The sequence below is a fragment of the Coregonus clupeaformis genome, chromosome 9 (genome assembly GCF_020615455.1).
Source record: "Coregonus clupeaformis isolate EN_2021a chromosome 9, ASM2061545v1, whole genome shotgun sequence".
In the NCBI taxonomy this organism is placed as follows: domain Eukaryota; kingdom Metazoa; phylum Chordata; class Actinopteri; order Salmoniformes; family Salmonidae; genus Coregonus; species Coregonus clupeaformis.
This window is the reverse complement of record NC_059200.1, coordinates 39,384,063-39,410,920: the sequence shown is the minus strand read 5'-3', so window position 1 is coordinate 39,410,920 and position 26,858 is coordinate 39,384,063. Positions and strand designations below refer to the sequence as shown.

At 41.3% G+C, this 26,858-nt stretch overlaps 1 long non-coding RNA gene across 2 annotated transcripts; it reads right to left on the bottom strand.

Moving 5' to 3' along the window:
• Window positions 1–21,741: 21,741 nt before the first annotated feature.
• LOC121573954 lies at window positions 21,742–26,225 on the bottom strand. 2 transcript variants are annotated; one of them, XR_006002122.2, is made up of 5 exons: window positions 25,789–26,225; window positions 25,472–25,581; window positions 25,259–25,308; window positions 23,715–23,810; window positions 21,742–22,797 (listed from the first exon to the last, which is right to left on the bottom strand). It is a non-coding gene; the product is annotated as an uncharacterized LOC121573954 (long non-coding RNA). The 2 variants fall into 2 exon arrangements; XR_006002123.2 differs by having other exon boundaries at window positions 25,472–25,578.
• Between the last annotated feature and the right edge of the window lie 633 nt (window positions 26,226–26,858).

Below are 26,858 nucleotides of genomic sequence, written 5' to 3'. Positions count from 1 at the left end.
GTTAAGGGCTTGTAAGTAAGCATTTCACGGTAAGGTCTACAGCTGTTGTATTCGGCACATGGGACAAATACGATTTGATTTGATGTCTGTTGCGAAAGCAGCGGCGGCTAGCCCATTAGGGTGTTAGGGGCGGCTCCCCACTTGTGATTCTTAAAAAAATTATATCATTCATGGATTATGTTTTAAATGCTCATAAAAGTGTGTTAAATGTGCACATCTTACGGTTTTACAAATATATTGTTCAAAACAAGCTGTTCAGTTACTTACTACTCTGCCCCTCAGTGACTTCCAGCAGCGTCAACTCCGCCTCCATGGGTGCACAGGCCATGCGAACATTGCTTGGATTGTCTTGCCAGCTATTTGCTATGAGGGGGAACTGCCTCAATGAAATCGCAGGATTTCATAGCATAAATTATAACAGAACTAAGTAAATGACCTGTCGTGGGGCGCTCAAATGTGCACTCAGTCAGAACTTCTGGGTCTGCTCTAGTCTCCTCCCAATGAGTCTCTCGCGCCAGACTTCCACACGTGAGACTGCCACTGAAGCAAAAAGCTAATTGTAATTAACTTGTAAATAAATTATCATAACAGTTATGGGAGCCTGGGACCTGATAAACCGGACAACTACATCCAACAAGAGTCGAAGGACAGAGGTATACACTAGCTAGAACCTTCTTATCGCAGATCTGGTAGGACAAAAAGCATGGCCAATTTTGTTTCCCCACATGTTGTTCATTAGGTTCAACTGTAGGTGACAGGGCGACATGTTGTGTAGACTAAAACAGCATAAAGCCGTATGTATTACAAAGCATGATCAAATTAATTAGCCAGCTACAGTCATTTTGAGAAAAATTGAGAATAGATTGGTAAATGTTTTTGTCAAATAAGCAGCTAGCTAGCGAGCTATAGATATATGGTAGCTTGCTAGCTAGTTTGCTCCATAGTCTTTCTAAACTAATATCTGACTAACTCGGAAATAATAAGTTATTTCAGAATGAAAGTTACCTGGCTAGCGCATCATGCTTTGTGACATTATGTTAGCTACAGTAGCTATCCCCAGTTAGATCATGTGTTTTCACTTATTGCATCCATACTTTTTGCGTTCTCTTTGGTTTCCACTAGTTACCACAGCCACAAAGTCAAAATTGGCTCTATTGTAAAAATGGATGAAAACAAAAATGTATTTAAGGTTAGGGTAAGGCATACGGTTAGCAATGTGGTTAAGGTTAAGGTTAGGGTTAGGTTTAAATCACATTTTAAGAAGAGAAATTGTACAAATAGGCGGGCTTTATGACTTTGTAGCTGTGGTCACTAGTGACGACCGTTCTCCCTGGTGGACTCGTTCGTTCGTGAGCTGGCTGCTCGTTCTAAACGGTATAATCTAATCTGTTCCAAATGGTGTCAATATATGCAGAAGTGGTCATTCGGTTTTTGGGAAATAGGTGTATTTATGCTGTTGTTGAAATGCACATATCGCTTTGTATATCTTCTCAAAGAAACTACCGGTAGTTCAAAAACCTGGCATCATCTTTCTGTTATGCTGCTTTGTTAACTCCAACCACCTCGCGCCCCGTGTATTCAGCCAATCAGCGGCCGCCGTTGTGTGAAAGTCTGTTTTGACAGTGCTTCATGTTTCCAACCTTAGCTCCCTTGAAAACCCCAGCAAATCTCAGCACACAGGTTCATAACATGACACTTTCATTAGCGCAGCGGTAGCTCATTGAAATTGAGTCTTTATTATATCTCAATTCATCTTGTTCTACACAAATCTCATTGTGCTCCGGTAATGAGACATTCAAATCTAGTAGATGAAAAGTGAGATTTAAAATAAAAAGTGCTTTGACTCGTTAGGCAACAGAGTGCCCATGTCGTATTATCTTATTGCCACCGTTTGCTTCATAACACCAGAGGAGCGTTATACTATTTCATTTATATGCTTAACATACAGTACAGATGAGACGAAAGATAAGATTAGCGACAAACACTGCTCTAAGTGTCATCTAGAACCCAAGATGGCTTATGGGTAAATTAAACCTGTATGCCTACAGGTTTGAAGTTTTGAAGTTGGATGCCGATGTTTGAGGTTGGAAGTTCAATAGAATCTGATGTTTAAACTGACAAACCAACTCAAGACAAATGTACATTGTTACGGTTATCTTCGTATTCAGGTCTTGTCTATAAACTGTATGTTTGATGTCTCTCGGATGAAAAAGACATTCAACTCACTTATACCCTGGTCATAAAAAATATATACCATCACAGAACAGAATTAGCCTTTCTAGAAATACCTGCAGGGAAAAGGATTCATTTTCTGATGATTGTGGTAAAAACACAGACCATATTTCCCCTTACTGTCTTAGTTGTCTCAAGCCTTTATATACAATTGTTACATCCATGTATTGAAAAAAACAAGTTCAGAGGAAAAGAAAAAATACAAATGTTTAATGTATTGGCATCCTCTCTCCTGGACACTGAAAAGCTGACATCCGTTTTCAATCCAATTTAAAATGTTCAACCACCACTGCAAAATAAAACCATTGGGGACATGAAAATGAGTTTGTTTCAAACATCTGTCACTTACGTGTCAACTTTTAATGAGATGAGTTAGTATGAGGCCAAGTGCAATCTGCTATGATTAAGAATTGGTGAATACAGTTGAAGTCTGAAGTTTACATACACTTAGGTTGGAGTCATTAAAACTTGTTTTTCAACAACTCCACAAATTTCTTGTTAACAAACTATAGTTTTCGGAAGTTGGTTAGGACATCTACTTTGTGCATGACACAAGTAATTTTTCCGACAATTGTTTACAGACATATTATTTCACTTATAATTCACTGTATCACAATTCCAGTGGGTCAGAAGTTTACATACACTAAGTTGACTGTGCCTTTAAACAGCTTGGAAAATTCCAGAAAATGATGTCATGGCTTTAGAAGCTTCTGATAGGCTAATTGACATCATTTGAGTCAATTAGAGGTGTACCTGTGGATGTATTTCAAGGCCTACCTTCAAACTATGTGCCTCTTTGCTTGACATCATGGGAAAATCAAAAGAAAATCAGCCAAGACCTCAGAAAATAAATTGTAGACCTCCACAAGTCTGGTTCATCCTTGGGAGCAATTTTCAAACGCCTGAAGGTACCACGTTCATCTGTACAAACAATAGTACGCAAGTATAAACACCATGGGACCACGCAGCCGTCATACCGCTCAGGAAGGAGACGCGTTCTGTCTCCTAGATATGAACGTACTTTGGTGCGAAAAGTGCAAATCAATCCCAGAACAATAGCAAAGGACCTTGTGAAGATGCTGGAGGAAACAGGTACAAAAGTATCTATATCCACAGTAAAACGAGTCATATATCGACATAACCTGAAAGGCCGCTCAGCAAGGAAGAAGCCACTGCTCCAAAACCGCCATAAAAAAGCCAGACTACGGTTTGCAACTGCACATGGGGACAAAGATTGTACTTTTTGGAGAAATGTACTCTGGTCTGATGAAACAAAAATAGAACTGTTTGGCCATAATGACCATCGTTATGTTTGTAGGAAAAAGGGGAAGGCTTGCAAGCCGAATAACACCATCCCATCCATGAAGCACGGGGGTGGCAGCATCATGCTGTGGGGGTGCTTTGCTGCAGGAGGAACTGGTGCACTTCACAAAATAGATGGCATCATGAGGAAGGAAAATTATGTGGATATATTGAAGCAACATCTCAAGACATCAGTCAAGAAGTTAAAGCTTGGTCGCAAATGGGTCTTCCAAATGGACAATGACCCCATGCATACTTCCAAAGTTGTGCCAAAATGGCTTAAGGACAACAAAGTCAAGGTATTGAGGCCACAAAGCCCTGACCTCAATCCTATAGAAAATATGTGGGCAGAACTGAAAAAGCATGTGCGAGCAAGGAGGCCTACAAACCTGATTCAGTTACACCAGCTCTGTCAGGAGGAATGGGCCAAAATCCACCCAACTTATTGTGGGAAGTTTGTGGAAGGCTACCCGAAACGTTTGACCCAAGTTAGACAATTTTAAAGGCAATGCTACCAAATACTAATTGAGTGTATGTAAACTTCTGACCCACTGGGAATGTGATGAAATAAATAAAAGCTGAAATAAATCATTCTCTCTACTATTATTCTGACATTTCACATTCTTCAATTAAAGTGGTGATCCTAACTGACCTAAGACAGGGAATTTTTACTAGGATTAAATGTCAGGAATTGTGAAAAACTGAGTTTAAATGTATTTGGCAAGGTGTATGTAAACTTCAGACTTCAACTGTATATTACATATTTAGCATAAAGAGGGTCTCAGGGAAACGTTATACATATGAATTATAGACTGGCCAACCATTGTAGACTGATATCATCAAATTATAATATAAAGCCAAGTTTCAGTATTTATGATATGCAGTTCATTTCACTTTTTTTTATTGACTATGACTTGCATTTTTTCTTTCCAAACGACAAAAGTCCCGAGTCAAATCTGTGTTGGTTTAATAAGAATAAGTCAGAAGAAATTAACAGTATGGTGAAGAGAAGTCAATCTATTTGTTCAAACAAGAGGAACTTGACCATGGTATGAACTGAATGTATTTTTTCCCAAACAAGCTCAAAGCTCTTACTTTCCATTTAACTCTGAAAGCATTACCATTTTCAGCTTTTTGGCCACCCTTTTCAACTCAGACGCCTTCCATTCAACACTTGGTTTTCCATTACATAAAGCTGTGTATAACTGTCACCTAAGGGTGTTTTTGGCTAAAATAAAACGTTTTTTCATTAAGAAAAACAAAAGGCCATTTGGTGCTTAACCATGAGCTTATATTTGTTTAATGGTCAATCAAGAATCTTGCATGAGAATCTTTAAATTTTGCCTCCTGACTCAACTGGAAGCACCTTGGTGGATGAGTAGCCTACAGAATGACCAAGTGTAATTGCTTCACTTGACTGATAACTACTTATCCTACCACCGACTGTGTTTGATGGCCAGAGTAAGGTGTCAAGTCTATTCAAATCCTGACCTTTGTATTATGAACTGATTGACTGACTGGCAAATGTTGTCCAATTAGCTTGGATAATCAGGAGCAAAAACCACAGAGAGGGACTTTAAAAGCCCTCATCTGCAATTTGGGCTGTCATTCACATATGTTTTTCAAAGACATATCTGTTGTCGTGGAAGAATGAGCATTTTGCTAATAAAATCTTCAGAATTAGTGTCAGGACTACTGTAGTACCATCACTATAATGGCAGAGAGCCACACATGTGTAACGACTTTAATTGCCCCGTCACTTGGGATGGCTGACATCCCAGCGGCTTCAGTCTGCAAAACTGGAACGTGTTGCCAGCCCTTTTGGTGAGTGCTGATCATTAAAATACATTTGCATATGAAAATCAGCCTAAGGCTTTTGATGAAATAATTATTTTTCAAATTGTTTTTCACTATCGCAAAATGAGACCTGTTTAAAAAAAACTAAGCTACATTTCAGATTGCACAATGCGTAGCGATTTCTTTGTGGCCTAATTGAATGATGTGTTTTACTTACCTAAGCAAACGATTTTGGAGAAACCACAACAATGGGATTGTGATTAATGAGAAACATTCATTTATATATTGACCTCAAAATGCCATTAAGTTTGCCACTCAAGCATTGAACATTAATTACGAGGGCCCCCATAAGCTTCCATGAAATTCAATGAACATTGCAGTCTGAAGTCACGCAAAGAGGTCTGTGGAGAAGTTCCTCGAGGCGACGCCGGGGAAAGCTTAAAAAAAACAACAACAAAAAAAACAAAAAAAAATATAACTAACCGCCTGGGCCCACCACAGTCACAAACTGCTTAGTAGGCAGTACCGGACTAAGGGACAGCACCTGACTAAGGGGCAGCACCGGACTAAGTGGCAGCACCGGACTAAGGGGCAGCGCCGGACCAAGGGGCAGCACCGGGCTAAGGGGCAGCACCTGACTAAAGGGCAGCACCGGACTGAGGGGCAGATCCTGGCTGGCTGGCTCAGGCGGATCCTGGCTGGCGGAAGACTCTGGCTGATCCTGTCTGGCAGAAGGCTCTGGCTGATCCTGTCTGGCAGAAGGCTCTGGCTGATCCTGTCTGGCAGAAGGCTCTGGCTGATCCTGTCTGGCAGAAGGCTCTGGCTGATCCTGTCTGGCAGAAGGCTCTGGCTGATCCTGTCTGGCGGAAGGCTCTGGCTGATCCTGTCTGGCAGAAGGCTCTGGCTGATCCTGTCTGGCGGAAGGCTCTGGCTGATCCTGTCTGGCAGAAGGCTCTGGCTGATCCTGTCTGGCGGAAGGCTCTGACGGCGTTGGGCAGACGGGCAGTTCAAGGCGGCGTTGGGCAGGCGCAGCTCAGGGCCGGAAGGGAGACGGGCAGTTCAGGCCGGCGTTGGGCAGACGGACAGTTCAGGCCCCGTTGGGCAGACGGGCAGTTCAGGACGGCGTTGGGCAGACGGACAGTTCAGACGGCGTTGGGCAGACGGACAGTTCAGGCCCCGTTGGGAGCGGCAGACTCTGGCCGTCTGAGGCGCATCGTAGGCCTGGTGCGTGGTGCCGGAACAGGAGGTACCGGGCTGAGGACACGCATCTCAGGGCTAGTGCGGAGAGAAGCAACAGGGCTTGCTGGACCCTGGGAACGCACATGACGCCTAGTGCGGGGAGCCGGAACAGGGCATGCTGGACCCTGGGGACTCCCATAACGCCTAGTGCGGGGAGCCGGAACAGGGCATGCTGGACCCTGGGGACTCCCATAACGCCTAGTGCGGGGAGCCGGAACAGGGCATGCTGGACCCTGGGGACTCCCGATAACGCCTAGTGCGGAGGCAGGAACAGGCCGGGCGGGGGGCTGGCGGCGCGCACCGTATCCCTGGTGCGAGTGGCCGAACAGGCCGGGCCGGGCTGGCGGCGCACCGTATCCCTGGTGCGTGGAGTAGGAACAGGCCGGGCTGGGCTGGCGACGCGCACCGTATCCCTGGTGCGAGTGGCCGGAACAGGCCGGGCCGGGTTGGCGGCGCACCGTATCCCTGGTGCGAGAGTAGGAACAGGCCGGGCTGGGCTGGCGACGCGCACCGTATCCCTGGTGCGAGTGGCCGGAACAGGCCGGGCCGGTTGGCGAGCGCACCGTATCCCTGGTGCGAGGAGTAGGAACAGGCCGGGCTGGGCTGGCGACGCGCACCGTATCCCTGGTGCGAGTGGCCGGAACAGGCCGGGCCGGGTTGGCGAGCGCACCGTATCCCTGGTGCGAGGAGTAGGAACAGGCCGGGCTGGGCTGGCGGCAGCGCCACCGTATCCTAGTGCGAGGGACCGGAACAGGCCGTACCGTACCGGGAACACACACTACTGGCTGCACCACGGGACTAGGAACGGGCCGGACCGAACTGGTTACACACCCCAGTACCTCACGCCGTGCCTCAACCCTTTCCTTCCCTGCTTTACCCAGTTGCCCCCTTGACCTGGTAGCCCACTGAATCCGTCCCTTCTCTGCCTCCGTCAGCCCCCTTAACCTGGCAGCCCTCTGACTCTGCCTAGTGGCAGCCTCCTGCTGCTCCGTCGCCCAAGCCATGTGCCCCCCCCCAAAAATTTCTTGGGGTTGCCTCTCGTCCCTCCGACGATGATGGCCCTGCTGATGCCGTTGCTCCTCTCGCCGTCGCCTCTCCACCGTCTCGTTCCATGGTCGGCGATCCATACCATCTAGGATCTCCTCCCAAGTCCAGGACCCTTTACCTTCCACCAGTTCCTTCCATGTCCAGACCCTTTGTTCCTGGGACGCGCTGCTTGGTTCCTTTATGGTGGGTTATTCTGTCACGATCGTCGGAAGGAAGCGGACCAATCGAAAATTCGATGCAAATGAGAACACCTACTAATTATATATTTTTCAGTATTAGGTCTACTATTCTACTATGCAATATTACTAACAAAAATATTTCCAAGGAATGAATACAGATTAGTTGAATCTCACTAATGTGAAACCATAGACAACAACTCGATGAGCCAATCTATATTAACTGCATTGATTGAGCATGCCGCCAATGACCCTTTTACCACAGGAGGACCACCATTAACTAGAGTTGATTATTGAGTGTGGCGACCTTTGACAATGGCCTATTCAAATCAAGATATCACGCAACCACAGCATTAAATCTGTCATCCATGCACAGGACATGCTATAACCATATTGGGACAATGTCCCTCTTCCTGTGAACTTAAAATCGATTTCAAACAATAGCCATCAGTTGACAACATAAAATCACAGTGTTATCTTAAGGAGATCTTCCTACACACTAAAGAGCTCAGGGATGCCTGCTGAGGCAACCAATACAGATTGACAGCACATCCATATAAGCATCCCCACATAATCATGTTTGTAAATGCCATTGGGGCTCATCTGTGACAGCTGTTGATATGTTGATATAGTGATTAAAAATCTATTATTATTAACATGATTTGCCTCTGAGCAATACTGGCTCTGAGTAACTATAGGGGGTGTGACACAAATCACTAGCATTTCATGATTCCACCCCCTCACACATACATACAGTGAGCTCCAAAAGTATTGGGACAGTGACACATGTGTTGTTGTTTTGGCTCTGTACTCCAGCACTTTGAACTTGAAATGATACAACGACTATGAGGTTAAAATAATAATGAGTGAGAAAGTTACAGAGGCATGAATATCATACCCCCCCCAAAATGCTAACCTCCCCTATTATTGTAATGGTGAGAGGTAGGCATGTCTTGGGGGTGTGATATTAGTGCATCTGTAACTTTCTCACTCATCATTATTCACGATTCACTATCCGTAATCATGGTAGCATCCACATTAATGTAGAAGTGTTTAGAAACATATTATATTCTTATGTACAATAGAAGTGACTCCAACATGACACAATACACTATTTACCATTAATTTCTGTTGGGCACAAAATAATGTGAAACACAACCAAAACAAACAGCAAATGCATCCAACAAGCTTGTAGAGTCACAAGCTTGATGTAATGATTGCATGCTAATTTCTAAACGGTTCACCCGATATGGATGAAAATATCCTCAAATTAAATCTGACAGTCTGCACTTTAACCTCATAGTCATTGTATCATTTAAAATCCAAAGTGCTGGAGTACAGAGCCAAATTAACAAAACATGAGCTCACTTTGTGTATTCATGTGTGCACACACGCATACACACACACAATCTGTAAACATCCGAGCCTAACTAATTTCTGTTCAGCAATACACTCACATTTTGCATTATGCAGAAGATCCATATCTGTCAACATCACATAAACTAACCTAAGTCTCAAGGTTACAAAACAATATGTTGATTTTCCTGACAGGTCAGAAATACATTACCAAGACCAACATATCTAGACACATACATTTCCTAGAATTGCTCTGTCAGCTTCAGGTTTGTTTGGACGATGACACATCGATTGGAATATCAATGTGAAAACAAAACTGCAATAGAGGGCAATGATGATCCCCTAAAAAGGACACACTCCAAAGTTTTGAATCACTGTAGCTAGGTTTCCATCCAAATTGTGACAGATTTTCATGCGAATAGTCTAAAATCTGCATAAAACAATAAGCGCATTCTCCCACCAGAGATGTGTTTCCATCAAACTGACTTTTTGCGGATAAAAGGCTGTTCGTGATGACATAGTGCACAAATAAATTACCTTTGCCGTTAAATTCATTTACATTGACATTGTACCGAATGGAAAATACAAGTTAAACGGGTTTCCATCGCATTTTCAACTCTTCTGATGGTTTTGTCACAAAAACTGTTGTGTTATATAGCAAATGTGCCCACTCTGGTCTTGGCACATGAGCTCTAGCCAACAGCTTGCAAATACAGCGTGGGTAGGCTACCTACATGATGAGATTATTATGGATAAGAGCAATATTATTTGTATTTGTCAAACGGCAGCCAAGCATCGATCATCATGTCATCAGAATAAGACCCGCCATTTCTCACATAATTAATTTTACAGACACAAAAAGATCCCAGCATGTCTAACGAACAAATTGCCTGTCGGCCTTTCAAAAAATCTAAACTTGTTCCGGCATTTCATGTTTCCATCAGCCCGGTTGTGACTTTTTTCATGCTTTAGGTAATTCATCCACATGAAATGGCTAGATGGAAACGTGGATTTGAGCAGGGGAAGGACAAATGCACTGCTAGCCAATCAAGAAGACACATCTTGTAGCCTGTGGAGAGGGACTGAGTTATTTTTCCAATAGTGCAAAGGGAGTGGATCAAGGCTCTATTGACAAGTGCTCATTCTCACAAATCTATGAGGTCATTGAAGTTCTCTGCTTATATTCAAGCAACACAGTGGCTTGCAGATGAATTTGGACAAAATGTTTAAATTCAACAATACCAAAGTCACCCCTGAAATGCCAACCTCACCTAACGTTGACATTTATCCTGTATGGAAGACTCAACAGCATTCACAGTTTGAATTGAAAACAAGCAAGGAAGATGAGTAAAATAAGGGTTAAATCAAAAATAAAAAGAATTACAATTAGAGTGTAGTGGCAGAAAATTCTGGAGAGGACGGTCCAAAAACCATTATTTAGGCTGTCAGTTTCATGAAACATGACATGAAATAAATAGGACACAAAACAGAACTAACATCTTGGAATCAAAGTGTATCGACATTTCCTTCCCAACTTGAATCCTCAACATTGTTGAAAGAGATGCTTTCTTTGTGACAAAAGTCACAAATGTGGCCGACTTTGAGAGTTCTGTGCCACCATGTAAACAGCTTCTGGCAGACTCTCCCAAAGGAGCATGTATACATAAGTATTTCCAATGTCTCTTTGTTTGCAATGCCTCTTACATAGAGACAATTGTATGGTGGCGCACCATCTGCGAGTGATGGTACCAAATAAAATAAAATGAAATATTATTTGTCACATGCTTTGTAAACAACAGGTGTAGACTAACAGTGAAATGCTTACTTACGGGTCCTTTTCCAACAATTCTGAGTTAAAGATAAAGATAAAAAAATATACAGTACCAGTCAAAAGTTTGGACACACCTACTCATTCAAGGGTTTTTCTTTATTTTTTACTATTTTCATCATTTGTAGAATAATAGTGAATAAATCAAAACTATGAAATAATACATACAGTGGGGAAAAAAAGTATTTAGTCAGCCACCAATTGTGCAAGTTCTCCCACTTAAAAAGATGAGAGAGGCCTGTAATTTTCATCATAGGTACACGTCAACTATGACAGACAAATTGAGGAAAAAAAATCAAGAAAATCACATTGTAGGATTTTTTTATGAATTTATTTGCAAATTATGGTGGAAAATAAGCATTTGGTCACCTACAAACAAGCAAGATTTCTGGCTCTCACAGACCTGTAACTTCTTCTTTAAGAGGCTCCTCTGTCCTCCACTCGTTACCTGTATTAATGGCACCTGTTTGAACTTGTTATCAGTATAAAAGACACCTGTCCACAACCTCAAACAGTCACACTCCAAACTCCACTATGGCCAAGACCAAAGAGCTGTCAAAGGACACCAGAAACAAAATTGTAGACCTGCACCAGGCTGGGAAGACTGAATCTGCAATAGGTAAGCAGCTTGGTTTGAAGAAATCAACTGTGGGAGCAATTATTAGGAAATGGAAGACATGCAAGACCACTGATAATCTCCCTCGATCTGGGGCTCCACGCAAGATCTCACCCCGTGGGGTCAAAATGATCACAAGAACGGTGAGCAAAACTCCCAGAACCACACGGGGGGACCTAGTGAATGACCTGCAGAGAGCTGGGACCAAAGTAACAAAGCCTACCATCAGTAACACACTACGCCGCCAGGGACTCAAATCCTGCAGTGCCAGACGTGTCCCCCTGCTTAATCCAGTACATGTCCAGGCCCATCTGAAGTTTGCTAAAGTGCATTTGGATGATCCAGAAGAGGATTGGGAGAATGTTATATGGTCAGATGAAACCAAAATAGAACATTTTGGTAAAAACTCAACTCGTCGTGTTTGGAGGACAAAGAATGTTGAGTTGCATCCAAAGAACACCATACCTACTGTGAAGCATGGGGGTGGAAACATCATGCTTTGGGGCTGTTTTTCTGCAAAGGGACCAGGACGACTGATCCGTGTAAAGGAAAGAATGAATGGGGCCATGTATCGTGAGATTTTGAGTGAAAACCTCCTTCCATCAGCAAGGGCATTGAAGATGAAACGTGGCTGGGTCTTTCAGCATGACAATGATCCCAAACACACCACCCGGGCAACGAAGGAGTGGCTTCGTAAGAAGCATTTCATGGTCCTGGAGTGGCCTAGCCAGTCTCCAGATCTCAACCCCATAGAAAATCTTTGGAGGGAGTTGAAAGTCCGTGTTGCCCAGCGACAGCCCCAAAACATCACTGCTCTAGAGGAGATCTGCATGGAGGAATGGGCCAAAATACCAGCAACAGTGTGTGAAAACCTTGTGAAGACTTACAGAAAACGTTTGACCTGTGTCATTGCCAACAAAGGGTATATAACAAAGTATTGAGAAATTTTTGTTATTGACCAAATACTTATTTTCCACCATAATTTGCAAATAAATTCATTAAAAATCCTACAATGTGATTTTCTGGATTTTTTTTTCTCATTTTGTCTGTCATAGTAGACGTGTACCTATGATGAAAATTACAGGCCTCTCTCATCTTTTTAAGTGGGAGAACTTGCACAATTGGTGGCTGACTAAATACTTTTTTCCCCCACTGTATGGAATCATGTAGTAACCAAAAGAGTGTTAAACAAATCAAAATATATTTTATATTTGAGATTCTTCAAATAGCCACCCTTTGCCTTGATGACAGCTTTGCACACTCTTAGCATTCTCTCAACCAGCTTCATGAAGTAGTCACTTGGAATGCATTTCAATTAACTGGTGTGCCCTCTTAAAAGTTAATTTGTGGAATTTCTTTCCTTCTTAATGCGTTTGAGCCAATCAGTTGTGTTGTGACAAGGTAGGGGGGGTATACAGAAGATAGCCCTATTTGGTAAAAAACCAAGTCCATATTATGGCAAGAACAGCACAAATAAGCAACGAGAAATGACAGTCCATCAATACTTTAAGACATGAAGGTCAGTCAATATGGAACATTTCAAGAACAGTTAAAATTTGTTCAAGTGCAGTCGCAAAAACCATCAAGCGCTATGATGAAACTGGCTTTCATGAGGACCGCCACAGGAATGGAAAACCCAGAGTTACCTCTGCTGCAGTGGATACGTTTATTAGAGTTGCCAGCCTCAGAAATTGCAGCCCAAAGAAATGCTTCACAGAGTTCAAGTAACAGACACATCTCAACATCAACTGTTCAGAGGAGACTGTGTGAATCAGGACTTGAGACCGGTGGAAATTAGTAATTTGGTCTGGAGTTCAAATGGAAGATTTTTGGTTCCAACCGCCGTGTCTTTGTGAGAAGCGGTGTGGATGAACGGATGATCTCCGCATGTGTAATTCCCACCGTAAAGCATGGAGGAAGAGGTGTTATGGTGTGGGGGTGCTTTGCTGGTGACACTGTGATTTATTTAGAATTCAAGGCACACTTAACCAGCATGGCTACCATAGCATTCTGCAGCGATACACCATCCCATCTGGTTTGGGCTAAGTGGGACTATAATTTGTTTTTCAACAGGACACCTCCAGGCTGTGTAAGGGCTATTTTACCAAGAAGGAGAGTGATGGAGTGCTGCATCAGATGACATAAACTCCACAATCCCCGACCTCAACCAAATTGAGATGGTAAGGGATGAGTCAGACCGCAGAGTGAAGGAAAAGCAGCCAACAAGTGCTCAGCATATGTGGGAACTCCTTCAAGACTGTTGGAAAAGCATTCCAGGTGAAGCTGGTTGAGAGAATGCCAAGACTGTGCAAAGCTGTCATCAACGCAAAGGGTGGCTATTTGAATAATCTCAAATATAAAATATATTTTGATTTGTTTAACACTTTTTTTGGTTATTACATGATTCCATATGTGTTATTTCATAGTTTTGATGTCTTCACTACTATTCTACAATGTAGAAAATAGTAAAAATAAAGAAAAACCTTTGAATGAGTAGGGGTTCTAAAACTTTTGACCGGTAGTGCATAAAAACTTAAAGTTAAACAAAAACTTGAAGTGTTTGACGAAATTTGGAAACCATAAGTTGATCACCTTGTTTTTGTATTTGTGTTGTGTTGTTTGTGGGGTGCTGTGGAAAAACAATAAAAAACGAATTGACAAAAAAATGACAGAGCAGCGTTTTTTTTCTTCTCCAGGATGCGCAGAGCCAACTGCAGCGAGAACCAGGCTAATTCAAGACATTGCTATTCCCGTGAAGACACATTGAACGGCTTTGGAATGCAATTTGTGCACACGGTAAATTAATATGGATTTGAGACGAAGGGTTTATGTTAATTAATGAAATGCAAGAAGCAAACATCTCATTTGAATAGTGAGTATACTTTTATGGTAGTCAAAAGCATTGTCAATGTCATGCCAAAGGGTAGGCCTAAGCATTATGAATATTTTTCCTGATAATTATCAGATTCTATATGTGACCAACCAGGGTTTGTCTCCTGCGTGCCACAAGACTGTGTTAGTCCCCTTAACTAAAGCTCAGACATTCGCTCGGGGAGCTAACACAAGTCAGGTCTCAAACAAGGTTACTCATCATGCAATTGGGTTTACAAACCACCTCTGATGCATACAATGCCTTGCAAAAGTATCCCCCTTGGCGTTTTTCCTATTTTGTTGCGTTACAACTTGTAATTTAAATGGATTTTTATTTGGATTTCATGTAATGGACAAATACACAAAATAGTCCAAATTGGTGAAGTGAAATGAATAAAATAACTTCTTTTTTTTTATTCTCAAAAATAAATAACGGAAAAGTGGTGCGTGCATATCTATTCACCCCCTTTGCTATGAAGCCCCTAAATAAGATCTGGTGCAACCAATTACCTTCAGAAGTCACATAATTAGTTAAATAAAGTCCACCTGTGTGCAATCTAAGTGTCACATGATCTCAGTATATATACACCTGTTCTGAAAAGCCCCAGAGTCTGCAACACCAATAAACAAGGGGCACCACCAAGCAAGCGGTACAATGAAGACCAAGGAGCTCTCCAAACAGGTCAGGGACAAAGCTGTGGAGAAGTACAGATACGGGTTGGGTTATAAAAAAATATTAGAAACTTTGAACATCCCACGGAGCACCATTAAATCCATTATTAAAAAATGGAAAGAATATGGCACCACAACAAACCTGCCAAGAGAGGGTCGCCCACCAAAAACTCACAGACCAGGCAAGGAGGGCATTAATCAGAGAGGCAACAAAGAGACCAAAGATAACCCTGAAGTAGCTGCAAAGCTCCACAGCGGAGATTGGAGTATCTGTCCATAGGACCACTTTAAGCCGTACACTCCACAGAGCTGGGCTTTACGGAAGAGTGGCCAGAAAAAAAACATTGCTTAATGAAAAAAATGTGCATATACGTTTGGTATTTGCCAAAAGGCATGTGGGAGACTCCTCAAACATATGGAAGAAGGTACTCTGGTCAGATGAGACTAAAATTGAGCTTTTTGGCCATCAAGGAAAATGTCTGGCGCAAACCCAACACCTCTCATCACCCAGAGAACACCATCCCCACAGTGAAGCATGGTGGTGGCAGCATAATGCTGTGGGGATGTTTTTCATCGGCAGGGACTGGGAAACTGGTCAGAATGGAAGGAATGATGGATGGCGCTAAATACAGGGAAATTATTGAGGGAAACCTGTTTCAGTCTTCCAGAGATTTGAGACTGGGACGGAGGTTCACCTTCCAGCAGGACAATAACCCTAAGCATACTGCTAAAGCAACACTTGAGTGGTTTAAGGGGAAAAATGTCAATGTCTTGGAATGGCCTAGTCAAATCCCAGACCTCAATCCAATTGAGAATCTGTGGTATGACTTAAAGATTGCTGTACACCAGTGGAACCGATCCAACTTGAAGGAGCTGGAGCAGTTTTGCCTTGAAGAATGGAAAAAAATCCCAGTGGCTAGATGTGCCAAGCTTATAGATACATACCCCAAGAGACTTGCAGCTGTAATTGCTGCAAAAAGGTGGCTCTACAAAGTATTGACTTTGGGGGGGTGAATAGTTATGCACGCTCAATTTGTCAGTTTTTTTTGTCTTATTTCTTGTTTGTTTCACAATTAAAAATATTATGCATCTTCAAAGTGGTAGGCATGTTGTGTAAATCAAATGATACAAACCCCCCAAAAATCCATTTTAATTCCAGGTTGTAAGGCAACAAAATAGGAAAAATGCCAAGGGGGGTGAATACTTTCGCAAGCCACTGTACCTGATGGTGTTTCAATAGACACTCAGTCTTATACAATGAGGGAAAAAAGTATTTGATCCCCTGCTGATTTTGTACGTTTGCCCACTGACAAATAAATTATCAGTCTATAATTTTAATGGTAGGTTTATTTGAACATTGAGAGACAGAATAACAACAAAAAAATCCAGAAAAACGCATGTAAAAAATGTTATAAATTGATTTGCATTTTAATCACGGAAATAAGTATTTGACCCCTCTGCAAAACATGACTTAGTACTTGGTGGCAAAACCCTTGTTGGCGATCACAGAGGTCAGACGTTTCTTGTAGTTGGCCACCAGGTTTGCACACATCTCAGGAGGGATTTTGTCCCACTCCTCTTTGCAGATCTTCTCTAAGTCATTAAGGTTTCGAGGCTGATGTTTGGCAACTCGAACCTTCAGCTCCCTCCACAGATTTTCTATGGGATTAAAGTCTGGAGACTGGCTAGGCCACTCCAGGACCTTAATGTGCTTGGCCGTGTGTTTTGGGTCATTGTCATGCTGGAATACCCATCCACGACCCATTTTCAATGCCCTGGCTAAGGGAAGGAGGTTCTCACCCAAGATTTGACGGTACATGGCCCCGTCCATCGTCCCTTTGATGCGGTGAAGTTGTCCTGTCCCCTTAGCAGAAAAACACAGCCAAAGCATAATGTTTCCACCTCCATGTTTGACGGTGGGGATGGTGTTCTTGGGGTCATAGGCAGCATTCCTCCTCCTCCAAACACGGCGAGTTGAGTTGATGCCAAAGAGCTCCATTTTGGTCTCATCTGACCACAACACTTTCACCCAGTTCTCCTCTGAATCATTCAGATGTTCATTGGCAAACTTCAGACTGACATGTATATGTGCTTTCTTGAGCAGGGGGACCTTGGATGCTGCAGGCTTTCAGTCCTTCACGGCGTAGTGTGTTACCAATTGTTTTCTTGGTGACTATGGTCCCAGCTGCCTTGAGATCATTGACAAGATCCTCCTGTGTAGTTCTGGGCTGATTCCTCACCGTTCTCATGGTCATTGCAACTCCACGAGTTGAGATCTTGCATGGAGCCCCAGGCCGAGGGAGATTGACAGTTATTTTGTGTTTCTTCCATTTGCGAATGATCACACCAACTGTTGTCACCTTCTCACCAAGCTGCTTGGCGATGGTCTTGTAGCCCATTCCAGCCTTGTGTAGGCCTACAATTTTGTCCCTGACATCCTTGGAGAGCTCTTTGGCCATGGTGGAGAGTTTGGAATCTGATTGATTGATTGCTTCTGTGGACAGGTGTCTTTTATACAGGTAACAAGCTGAGAATTAGGAGCACTCCCTTTAAGAGTGTGCTCCTAATCTCAGCTCGTTACCTGTATAAAAGACACCTAGGAGCCAGAAATCTTTCTGATTGAGAGGGGGTCAAATACTTATTTCCCTCATGAAAATGCAAATCAATTTATAACATTTTTGACATGCGTTTTCCTGGATGTTTGTTGTTGTTATTCTGTCTCTCACTGTTCAAATAAACCTACCATTAAAATGATAGACTGATCATTTCTTTGTCAGTGGGCAAATGTACAAAATCAGCAGGGGATCAAATACTTTTTTCCCTCACTGTATATGATTGGATTTAAATGACAAAAAAGTGTCTACAGAGCACAAACACATCAACATGTTACAAACATGTACGAGTGTTGAAATACTGTGCTGTGATACTGTAATGCTGCGACAATAAATTGTTCCAAACAACAGTGACAAATGTGCCAATATGATAACAATGACCTCTAAAAACCACTTATAATTTGTGCCTTCAGGAAATGAGCAAGCCCTGTTGTTAATTTCATGAAATGGGCAAAGTGGCAATTTCACATCTGGGTAGTAACCGGTGTCAATTATTCACGGTCCTCATCTGCACCTAATACACCCAATTTGCTTAATAACATATCGTGCTGGGAAGCAAAGGGGAAGTGTCACTTCGGAAAAACAAGACTGCACCCAATAAGAGGGCACTTTCTTGCGACAAAACTGCACAACTTAAAGCAAAGGAAAATAATAGGTCCTTTCTGTGGTTCTACAGTATAACGTCCTCACTTTTCAATGTGAATTGGTCATGTTCCTCTTTCTCGTCAAATTTTAAATATCACTTTTCAATGCAGATTGGTCAGATTTGGCTAGTAATATTGTTCCATCTGTGTGTTATGCTCATTGATTCATTTTTCAAAAGCACTATAACGTATTATGTGCATTGTGTACAAAGAGATGGGCACAGTGGTCATAGATTGACATGGTGGCAAGTAGCCTAGTGGTTAAGAGCGTTGGAACAGTAACTGAAAGGTCGCTGGTTCAAATCTCTGCACCAACTATGTGAAAAATCAGTTGATGTGCTCTTGAGCAAGATACTTAATCCTAAATCTCTCTGGATAAAAGTGTCTGCTAAAATGTACATATGTAAACTTCTCACAGGGAGGGCACTCAAAAAACAGCATATTTAGCTGGGGATCCCTATTAAGTAGCTTTGTGATAAGAAAAGGACACTACCCCCCATCAACAATGATCTTCATGTCTTTTCACATGGGAAGCTTACCCCACCTCACTATGCGTTCACCTCCCCCCCCGCACTCTGTTGGAAGTCAAACAACAGCTGTTGTTCCAAATTTCAATTTAACCACCAATAATTCTCGCCTTTGGCTGAGACAGGCTGGTGGAAGGACTGGGGGACACAATAGACAAGACCTGCGAGGATCTTGGCCAGAGCGCCACAGGAATATGTGCTGCATCCTGGCAACGCTCGGCCAGATCTGCCTCGGAGCCAAACAGAGAGGCTCAGGGGAGAGGATGCAGCAGGGGGTAGAGGGGAGGAAAACACAAGCCTGCTCAGCCTCCCTGACAACGAGGCACAGCCTTGCCACTTGTGCTCATCTAATGCACTCAACTCTCCACACACAGAGCCGAGTGGTAATTGTCATAGGGCTGTTTTCCACAAAGGACATCCCTGTCCTCTACACATTGTATGTGGCTCTCTCTAATGTGCCATAGTGAGAATGCCAAGGCAAGTGAGAATGGGATACATTAGGCAATGTAGGCTAGTGGATGAGCAGTTTGGTCATCTGCTTTTTCTTTTTTTAAGTGAGGTACTGTATCCATAATACATAAAAGGTGATTAAATTAGATTGATTTAGTCTATAACATTTCCATTTTAGTCAACACTCTTATCCAGAGCGACTTGCAGGACCAATTAGGGTTAAGTGCCTTGCTCACGGGAACATCGAGAGATTTTTATCCTAGTCGGCTCAGGGTTTCGAACCAGCGGTCTTTCGGTTACTGGCCCAACACTTTTAACTGTCGCCCCAGGTAAAAAGATTATACTGTATATTAAAAAATATTAAAACATAAAATAGCTATGGACTATGTGAAGAAGCAACCGAAAAACGTTCAGTGAAGCTGTCCACAACACTTATGCCTACAGAGGAAACATTAGAGACATTCCACATGTCACTGATCAAGTAGGCTAGGATACTCCCTCAATAGCAAATGCTGCATTTCCAATCACTGGAGTTGCCTGTGAGGGCTAACACGGCATAACTTCGATGGCCTGAACACGTTGTAGATGCGGATTAGCCACTAATACTTAATCAACTTTAAGCAAAGACCTCCTGTCAGAGTGAGATTTACAATGCGTCAAGAAGCTCGGCGGGAAGAGCCACAATGTGCATCAAGAGACACACACGAATTGCTCCATCAGAGAAGCAATGATAGGGGACGTATTCATAATGTAGCCTTAATTGGGTTTACAAGCACTTAGAGCTATACAAGTGAGGCAAACCTCGAAATCCCTTGACAACTAAGGCCACCAACATCATGACAGTAGAGTCTCACACTAATCGCTTGGTCTACGCTGCCACTTTTTTGGCATGTGATGTCAAATCTCCGAGCCACGCAATATGTAAGGAGTCTACAGTAGCCTATATTGAAAGCGCGCGCATCTCTAGAATAGGTGCGCACTCACCTAACATATGCTACATCATAATGCAATAGCTATAGCACTAATGGCACCTGCCAGTTCTCCCGCAAAATTAAAATAGCGTACCTTGTTGAATCAGAAGAATGGTCATTCCGGTCAGCAAAACCCAGAACATTGGATTCTTCATGGTGATTTGACGGGTCGCTTATCTGTGTAGTAGTAGAAGATGGTGTTGTCGCTCAGATATAGCCTACTACAAACGCAAATCCTGGGAAAAGTGAAATGTAGCAGACTGCAGTTCCCGCTAAATCCCGGGTCCCTCTTTCTGACTGTAAAGAAGGCACCAACACAAGCAGTACCAAGTCCCTCCTTCACTAATGTATTGGTCGTGATTTATAAGAGGCTGCTTGGATAGGCTTCCAGTGACTTACAAAGATGCTGCTGTCCAGGGGCCTCATTTATCAAAGGTGCACACAAAAAAAGACTCCAAACATTGCGTGCGCCAGTTATTCCGCAACGGTTGGTATTTATCAATTTTGAATTTGTGAGTGTGCATATCTCCACGCCAATCTCACACCATTCGTGCGCACAACTTCTAGAAGGTTGATCAGCTGTATTGCAAGCAAATATGCTTATTGTTCGTTTGGGGGAAATGGGAGGTGTTTGATGGATGGGGAATTATAATAATGGTAGGCAAAAACATTAAAACGTAGGCCTAATGATAAAACAGATGCATTCGCAGTTGGTAGATCGCATAGCAGCATGTCGTCTAATATTTATTTTACTTTTATTATAGCCTATATGCCTAAATCATAATCATATTGCAGGGCATGTCTCTCCTTTGTTGACATAATTGGTTTAAATTATTCCGGGTACACAACAAATTGATCAATTGGTCATTCAATACCTAAGCATGCTACACTGTAAACCCTAATAAGTTCACATAACTCAAAAATTATTTTGTAACAAGATTACACAAAAATATTTTAGTGATGTTTTTAAATGTTTTAAGTTTACATAAAATAAAAATTACATTTACAGTTGCCTTAAATTATCTCAATGTTATCTTATAAATATTGATATTCCTCAACTTATAATTAGGGAGTAATTCACTCAAAATTTTCAATATTTTTCAACTCATATAATGTGGGAAATACACTCAACATTTTCAATATTTTTCAACTCATATAATGTGGGAAATACACTCAAAACTTTCAATATTCTTCAACTCATAAATGTGGGAAATACACTCAAAATATTAAATATTCTTCAACTCATATAATGTGTGAAATACACTCAAAATTTTCAATATTCTTCAACTCATAATATGGGACATGCAATCAAAATTAATTCTAAACTGAAATACTGATGTCGGTCCATTACACAATTATAATCAGCTAATAATGTTAGAAAACATGAAAGTGACACCACAGTGACAATTTAACTTTTTTTTTATTCAACACAATGTGCTTTTAAAAAGGCACGAATCAAAAGGAGCTCAGTCAAAACAAAGTGCTTGTCATAAATTAAAACAAAAAAGGAAAAGAAAATGACTCCATAAAAACAAAATGTGTTTTAAAGTACATTAAGTGTTAATAGTTCCATATTCTGATAGTGGTCATTGCTACAGAGGGTAGATTCAGTATTTTGGGTCTCCATATCACACTATTCAGTAAACATTATGATAAAAACTCACAAAGGCTTCATGATAAAATTCAATAAGATTCTAATTATAATCCATCCTCAACAGCAATGACAACTATTAGAATGTGGAGCCATTTAAAACGTTTTGGCACTTACTGTACCTTGAAGGCTGCAACTCACTTTTTTAAAATAAAACATTCAAATAAAAGTACTGGTTTCTACTGTGCCGTACTTCAACTGGCAACATCAAGGTAAGCATTAGGTCACACAACATTAAACATGTATAGTGCATGAATTCAACAGTCGTTTCCCACAAGTACAGTACAAAAACTTGGGCTTGGCAATACGTCAATGTTGTGATATTTATCTATTAACAATCAATGTATTAAATCTGAGGTAGAAGAGGCAAACAGTGTAACATATTAAACATGAGGTAGAAGAGGCAAATTATTACATTTGTAAAGAGGGGGAAAAAAACTAAAAACATCCTCAATACTCAGCTCAACAAATAGTCCATTCTGAGTGATTCACTCATTGAACAAATCATTCTTCAGTGTCAGTAGACGGCCTTTCAGTGGTTTGTTGTCCTCAAGACACATCACAACTTTTTGGATAAATGTGAATGTAAGCTCAAGATTCTTTGGGTACTGTAGCTCTAGTGCATAGACATACCCAAAGAGCAGGAGAAATGAGTCAGCCAGGTTTGTGGGACCACTCACAAGTATTTCATCTTCCACGACAATACAGATGCTCTCAGGGCTGAAGAGGGCCGCATCAGTAGTATCATCAGTGACAACTGTCAGGAGAGCCACCGGAGTGTCAGTGAGGTCTGGACCATCTGCTGACTATAAAACACAAATAATACAAAAATGAGTTCAGCCCCTCAAGGATACAAATCATGCTAATGATGTCTAGACATTACGGTCACTTTGCACTTAGACTGCAACTAAGCTACATGTTTAAACTATTTTCTTTACACATGCTTATTATTTTATGTTAGTTTCACACCTACCTGTAAGCATACTTTTTGTTTAGTGGACTTCTTTATACATACCTTTTCATTTATGTAATTTCTACATGTCAGTTTGCAGAATAACAACTCAAGGAAACTTCATAAACAGGTTCTGGGGGCTATTCCAGAAAGGAGGTTCAACAAACTGAGCCTAACCCTGAACTCAGAGTTGACTTACCCTGTGAAGTGAAACTGAGTTTTCAGTTACAGAACAGCTGATCTGAGTTAGGTAAGTTGACTCAGAGTACGTTAACTCGGAGTTGAGCTTGTGCCTGACGACTAGTAAAAAGCCATCATCAATGGAGCTCCGATACGGTTATTCACCATGGCAACGGGAGAAAACAGGAAGCAGACATTTTCTGGCTGCGGCTGTTATATAAATCACTGACAGAGTTTCAGATGCAGTCGTCTTTTCATTTTGAATTTAACATCACTTTATTTTATATTAGCCTTTAAGGAAGTGGTTGAATGTTGTTCAATGTTTTATTTTAGGCTATTTTGTTTTATTTAAAATCGGCTGAAAATGAAATATAAAAACATTTTATCTCATACTCAATGCGGCGACAAACTAGAAACACGGACTTTGAAATTACGTTGTTGGAAAAAATACAATTGGCTATACTGATGGTTTTCACATAACCTGCTTTCTGGAATGCCCCTCTGGTTCTCCTATAGTTCTTTGAGTGATGTCATGTTTAAGCTGACTGAATAGCTAAGCAAAGGGATTGATAGTGAGGCCAGTACACTTACATTACAGGTCCTGAAAAACTTGGAGGCATCTTCACGCAGGTACACAGGAAGTGCACGAAGGACGAGGGCCCGTCTCATATTTACATCACGTTGTTCCTACATGGACAAAAAATATCCATTACAATAATAATTACACAATTATCTAAAACATTCATTGTACACTAATTATAGTAAAAATGAAAATGTTAAAAGATAAGCAAGTTAGTTATTAACAAGCAAAGCATCAAAGTTGTGTGCTTATAGATCTGCTATTTCTGTTGTTGTTCTTTGTATTTAACAAAGTATTAATAAAGGGTTCAAGTGATCAACTGTTGACCCCACAGTTGAGATAAAAACATTTAGAGAAATAGCAAAAGAATGACTGTGGAAACACATAAAATAAAACCAATTATTAGTGTAACCCTCTCACCAGGCTCGAATTTGACTCTCACGATATTACCTTATTTAGAATATCTGAACAGCATGGGATATTAGGTGAGAAGGACATCTCCAATAAGAATCCCTATTGTAAACTTGCTAGGGTGAATGACAAATAGGGTATTAACTTCAGATAGAATGATTATAGACTTGGTTATTGTTATAATGATATGCTTTCCCATGCATTAAATGAAACTGAAACAGTAAATGACTCCACCAATACAACAGACATAAGGTTCAAGATCTATTTTAATCAAATGTTCAATGTATCACATCAAAAGAAATACAAATTATAAACCCCAATGATTTTTCCACAACCCCATGTCCAAATTATTTGCAAGCTTGCTTAAACCCTGGGCGCGTTGGAGCTCATAAAAAAAATGACGACATACATAAAGTCCCGAAGTCCACCCCACATTTGTAGTTACTCACTACTTGTAGATAATGCCTCAGCAAAATATAGTAGTTCCGTGCAGGTGTCCTCACAAGATCCACCGCGAACACAGCTATCAATGCAGCCAGTACTCGGTAGCAGCAACAGACATCCGTTGGAAACCCGAACTGATCGTCACAAGCAATTCTCTCCAAGTCTTGCACGATGCTAGGCTAACCTCTAGGATGTTGAATGTCTCCACAATGCGACGGCAGCTTCAGTCTCCACTTGGTCTTTCTTAACTAAATAATAAACACTCTCTTATAGAAATAAAATCAGGATTTCCCTTAAAAAAACTCTGTAGGTATGGCTTTGTTCTCTCTTTATCGTTTCCTTTGGTCGTTTTTCCTTCACCAACCCCACTAACGTCTCTCCTCTCTCTTCTTTCAACTTTTCCCTCCCTTTTCTTTCCCGGCAACCAGTCCACTCTCCCATTGGCCACAACTTAACAAGTTAGCTCATTGGTCAAAACTTTAACGAGATACGTGGGAAATTTAAACTTAAAAGTAAACCAACCTATTCACTTGTACATTTTTTTAAAACATTGCTTCAAAAGAAATGCATTAATGACATTACAAATCAGGAGCTATTCGATCCCTTTTAAATATAATACCAATGAATTATAACAAATACACTCTATACTTGGTTTTAGCAATGTATTACATTAGTAACACTATTTCATAATACATCCTACCTGAACTGTTAAAAGGATTTCGAGATGATCTCACAACCACACACTTGAGCCTAGGAAGAAATACAAACACAGGCCTGGTTAGCATCATGATAACACACTCACATTATGTTGTTTAGCATTGTTCGTTTCACGCTAGCACACACGTACACACAGCTCGATAACGTAAAATATTTACTGTGTAAGGCAGACACTTATTGAAATAAGTATACTCACAGTACGCACTTGCATTACCGGCGAACAGCGAAAACTCATGGACCTTCCTCCACCGTCAATGTCCCGGGCAAACGTGCATTATGGGAAATGTAGTTCATCCAGGAAACCTGCTGATAACGTTACACCGTTGTAAGATGAAGTAACGTAACGTATTTGTCACATATTTAACAACTTCTAAAGTTACAATTACTTAGATTTTTAAACTATTTACAACAAATATTCACTGTGCACATTGTACAAATGTATTCCCAGTTCCACATTTAAGACTATCGAAATTAAATTTTTAAAAAACAACAAAAAACAACAGAGTTACTTACCAAATCAGAGGTGATGATAAGATGGCGCTTAAGAAAACGAAGGCAATAAGACTAATGATAAAAACGGAGGTGGTGGTGGTTTCAAGCGAGCAGCATAAAACTGCGCATTGCAAACAAATTAAAACAAATTAAACTGTGTTCCACATCCACACGGGCGGCCCAAACATCCCCGCATCAAAGCAAATTCAAGATGGCTGACTCAGCTTTCCTGAGGGAGAGATGACCCACCCACCAGAACGTCATGACGTCGATAACGTCATGACACTACCTAAACTTTTTTGAGCGTTCCACACAAATTACCTATAAAATATTGAGCCCTCTTCAATTAAAGTGGCATAAATCTCAACAGAGCTCAACACTTTATAGTTTGGTCAACTGCATAACGACATTTGACTGTTATGACCTTATTACTTATGAGCTAGTACAACTGTTTGGGATTACAGTGTATAAAGTAAATAGACCGGTAGCCTTGACAGTAGCCTATGTGACAATATGGGTAGGCTACAGTATTGCTGTGCGATATTAGGAGCGCGACATCATAGTCTAGTTTATTTAATTTCAGAGCCTATATTTACCAAGGCAGGAGATAGAAACACATTAATGTATTGATAAACAAAATATTGAACAACAATTCGTCTTTTGCATAGAAGTGTGGACTGTAGCATTTACTTTTAAATTGTTCGAAAGGACAATCAATCTTGCAGAATGTGCAGCCAGTGTTTGGCACTAGCTAGGCGGCATGCATTTTTTGTTGGGAAGAGTCACAGAAACATTCTGCCCACACCTCTACATTGCACTTTCTTTTAGGAACTATCAGGTAGTGATGCGCGGGTTGACTCATAACTGATTCATAACCTGCAGTCCCCACGATTATATACAGTTGAAGTCGGAAGTTTACATACACTTAGGTTGGAGTCATTAAAACTCGTTTTTCAAGCACTCCACACATTTATTTTTAACAAACTATAGTTTTGGCAAGTTGGTTAGGACATCTACTTTGTGCATGACACAAGTAATTTTTCCAACAATTGTTTACATTTCACTTATAATTCACTGTATCACAATGCCAG